General features: G+C 31.9%; 1 long non-coding RNA gene across 1 annotated transcript; it reads left to right on the top strand.

The window, feature by feature from the left end:
- The first annotated feature begins 523 nt into the window (after positions 1 to 523).
- On the top strand, positions 524 to 1,596 carry LOC149543878 (uncharacterized). The gene is made up of 2 exons (XR_016355257.1): positions 524 to 848; positions 1,137 to 1,596. It is a non-coding gene; the product is annotated as an uncharacterized LOC149543878 (long non-coding RNA).
- The last annotated feature ends 3,057 nt before the right edge of the window (positions 1,597 to 4,653 follow it).

Here is a 4,653-nt window from a genome sequence, read left to right as displayed (position 1 = left end):
CTTAACTCCCTAAGATAAGGACATTATTTCACCTAGCAAGGGAAATTATAGGGGAAAGCTTAATCATAGACCATTCCTTCCCATTTCAAGCTAAAATAAGTGCATCCATCTTATATAAAGGAATGAATTACTTCCTTGTTCTAGACGAATGCATCATAGACAACCCAACTTAAAGAATGATGGCAAGATGTGAAAGAAGAGCATGTGGAGAAGGTGGTGTACTATTTTGTACTCATAGACTACCACAAAGTTTGCCAATAATCCATGAAGAATATGAAGAAAATGTCAGTAATTGGATAAGATGGTGATTAGACTTGCAAAAGACTTTCCTCCCACAATCATTCCATCTTTAATGGGTTGCAACTCACAACCAAAATTTCCTTCCTTTGGTGGGGAACCTTTTCAACAGTTGAGTGCATGCTTGGTCCATTTGCATTGGGTAAAACATGATTACGGTGTGTTTCACATTTATAAAACCTTATTGTCCTTCATTTTTGGATTGTTTCATGTTTTTACAAGGTAAACAGTAGATTAAAAGGACATAGATGGTCCTATTTTATTCTTTACGAGGAACCCTCTAGAATATAAATAGCTGGACTTATGCTCTTTTTCATGGAGCCCGCATTGGACCGTTGTTAGCTTCTTCCATTTCAAGAGTTGGTGCCAACATTTTATAGAAATATAAGAGCAATGTTCAGCCACATATCAACAAGTTTTGTGTACTCTTTCTGAATTGAGAAGTCTTGCATTATATCAGGATTCAGTAAGATTTTCTTTGGGTCAGATTTGTTCAAATTCAAACTGGTTTGTGATAGAAGAAAGCTGGTTAGGTCTTATTTTCTTCTAAGGTCAGATTTCAATATTTGTCGAAATTTAGATTAATTATTGTTATTTGTTGAAGTTAATTATAATTATACATTAAGTAGGAATAGATTTGAAGCTAAGATTTCTCATTTAAGAGACCCACAAATTACTGTTGTAATATAAGCTCTTGTATTTGCAATCAGGTGTTTTACTTAGCCGTGTTTCTGAGATTGAATTATTGGAAGTGTTTGCTTCCAAATCTGTTCATGAAAAGCTTCTAATTAGTGGATTTCTAACAGTTTTTTATTTGAATTTTATGAAATATGTTGCAGAGATCAAGAAATATAAGGGGGTTGATGAAATCTGTAGAGTTTCAAGAGTTTCTTCAGCTGAGGAGAATTCAAATTTTATGGGCTTAAGTTTTATCTTGAAGGAATTTGCTTAGAATCTATTTGCTGGCACAGGATGATTCTATTGGGACTTATGGCAGAGTTGTTGCAAAAGTATATAACTGGAATTTTGGGTTCTCAAATTATAGCAACTGACTCTCTTCCCAATATTATGCCCAGATTAATTGCATCATCAAGCTATCCAGTTCTCATAAGTTTCTAAGGCTTAATGCAAATTGTTCTGTTCCTTGATAAAATTCAATATCACAAAACTATGCTTAGATGTTACAAGTTGTTTTGAAGAGGAGATTGTTTCCAACCTAGGAAGAATTGAACTTCTTTTGTTTCAATGATTTTCGAGAGCTAAATAATTTTGTTACTGAAATTGGGATTTTGCTGCAAATTATAAGGATTGTAGAGCTACATAATTCTGTTGCTTAAATTAAGATTTTGCTGTAAATTCTAAGGATACCGAATCTTGCTGTTACGAATTCAAATGCTAAAAGTAAAGCTCTAATGAAATAATCATTCTTCTCAATTGAATTTTAATGCGTTTTGTCTTTGCTATATCTCCCATCAGAGTGAGGAGTAATGATTTTTTTTCCCAGTCATGCCCGCATTAAGGGAATTGAACATGCTATCCACTTTTTCACATTTTCAATGAGAGAAAACTGATTTGCTGTGCAGAAAGCAACGTTTTGGGGTAAAAGATGACCCCAGTATTGATGGTAATTGACTTTTTGGGAAGGTTTTCATATGGGAAAACAATAAATTGTTGCATTATGAGAGAGGTTTGGGTATTCATCTTAGAATGGCTGTTTGTCACATGATGTTAACTTTATTTATAAAAAGATTTTATTTTTAGTAAACAAAACAAGTACTCATTACGAAATTTTGGTAATCAACTAAAGATCGATTGATACAAAAAAAAATTAAAAGAAATAAAAAATGAACTTTTTTTTATGGTTAATCTATATTAATTTAGCAAGATTTATAAATTTAATTAACTTTGATGAAATTAATAGTGATGATTGATGAAATTAATAGTAATAATATAGGGTCAAGTTTCTTAAAAAAATAAAAAAGTATTTTGTTCTATGATAAAGAATCTATGTAATTGAAAATTTTGTACATTTAATGATTTGAGGTGGAATGTATTTGTTTGTTATATACCTTGTGATCAAAATATTATGTTTTCTCTATGCAAGGCCAACTTTAACGATTTGGGTCAAGTTTGTAGTCATGGATGTGTTCTTCACTTGCAAACATGATCTAGCAACTTGTAAAAATCTAAATTTCTACTCTTCGTATTGGCTTCATTTCTTTTATCTTTCCTAATATTTAGAGAATGGCATTTTTTTAGAAATAACTTGGAAAGGACATTGTTTTATCATAAGGGGACATGTTCTTTTAAGTCATCTTGCAAAAATATCTTGAAAAGTTATTAAAAAAACTCCCATCAAACAAGAATATGCTTCTAGAATACTCACACATATCTAGATTCATTATAGTGCGCTAGTTAAAGTCTAGATGAATCCTCTAAGGAGAGGTTACTTGAAAATGTGTAAGTGAATTCATTGAATACTTTGAGTCTAAGGCTTCATGAAATAAATCAAAGAAAGTTGTGTTTTTTTATCCCTTAGAAGGAAAATAATTGAACCAAGATAAAGTTGGCTAGTTTGAATATAAAAGATCAATTTTGTGGATCCAAGATTAATCCATTTGTGGACTTGATATAGAACTTAAAAGGGGTGGATCAAGGCATGAGCGTGTACATGTAACTATGGACATTCTGTGTGAAACAAATATGTAGATAAGACAAATATAGTGGAATGTGTAAAAATAGAGATAGAGGAAATGATATATGTATGTGTAATAGGTGGCATATGAAAAGCTAGGATCTAACTTTATACAACATTATGGCATTTGTCAATATGTCATTGCATTAACGTTAATATCCTTAAAATGAGTCATACAACTAAATGAAGAATGCCATATGTATTGCAAATGACACTATTACAACTAGTAGCACCATTTAATTTTTTTGCTTGAATCCTCCCAATGACCAAGTTCATATTATTTATTGATCTGAGGCATCACAAGCCTGATGACCTCCATGACCTTTTTGGGACTCAAATTTGTGATATTATCTTTTTTATTGAGTCTCTTCAATCATGTGTGTCTTAGTCATTTTTGATCCACTATTTATAGTCAATTCAAGAAATCTTAAATAGGACTCTATTTTTAATTATCTCTTTGTATTTTGTTTGTTTCTCATTATACTAGGGCTACACACTCAAAATGTCAAAGTACAATGTTGTCTAAGTATAGTATTGAGTTCAAGTCAAAATGTCAAGGAGTTCACAAGTTGATGAGCCTCCCAAAATATTGACAAAGGAGAAAATTACAATTTTAAGTAGCTTCATGAGTTATGAACCTAATGGAGGTGTGATGCAAAGCAAAGTTGAAGTCAAGTGTGCACACACCCAAATAAATGTTTACCATGTTAATAATTTTATGAGTTCACAAACTTGATAAAAAGTCAACTTGGTTAATTAATTATTATTTTTGTTCAAATTGTGAAGCATCAAAGAGAAAGAGTAGAGATAGAGAAATAAGGGTAGAATGAGTGCAAGTTTTGTCATTGAGTTCATAAGTTTGTGAACTTTCTAAAATATTGAAAAATTATTTATGTGTTTTCAAGAGTGTCAACTAGAAAAAGTAAATGATGGTAAAGAGCAAGAGGAGCCTTTGATCAAATTTCTTAAACTCGAAGTTTGTTAAGAGACAATTTTGTTGAAAGGTGGGCTCATTGATATAAAATCGCATCAAACTATATTGACAACACAAGTGCTATGAAAATGGTTTTTAAATGCAAAAAGAGGAAATATGGGAAATTAAAACCTATTTAAACTATTTCTAAACATAGATTAACATGATTTTTGTAGCTATCCCTATCTATCTACATTTATTTTAGCTATTCACATTCAATTCACTTAGTTTTATTTACGTCTTAGATGCCCATTTTGGGTAGGGTTGATTTTCCACCATTACGTAAAATATGATAGTGTGCAATAATAAGGGTTGATCTCATAAAGCTACTGAGAGACTATTTTGATCTTTTTAAAATGGGTTTGAAGTTGTGATGTAGGAGCATCCTAGGGTAGTTAACAATCCTTCATGTTGGAGGGATTTTGGCTTTGGAGTTGAGGACTCAGTCACCAAAGGAGTGGTGCTCGGTCATTACTAGGTGTAGTGTTGGCCAAGGAGCTTGGTTACTGAAGGAGCTCAACATATACTATTGCTTGGTGTATACTATGTTTCTTAGCATGTGAGGAACTTGACAATGCTTGTAGGAGCTCATCATGCTTGATGGTATTTTTTGACACCCAACAATTTGGTTTGTTGAATGGAGTTCTTGCAAATCTAATTGACCAACTTGTTGCATTTAATCCACGTA

The sequence above is a fragment of the Cupressus sempervirens genome, chromosome 8 (assembly GCF_028749045.1).
Source record: "Cupressus sempervirens isolate cs-2001-9-10 chromosome 8, ASM2874904v1, whole genome shotgun sequence".
Lineage (NCBI taxonomy): Eukaryota > Viridiplantae > Streptophyta > Pinopsida > Cupressales > Cupressaceae > Cupressus > Cupressus sempervirens.
Note: the sequence above shows the minus strand (reverse complement) of the source record. Positions and strands in the feature narration are given on the sequence as shown.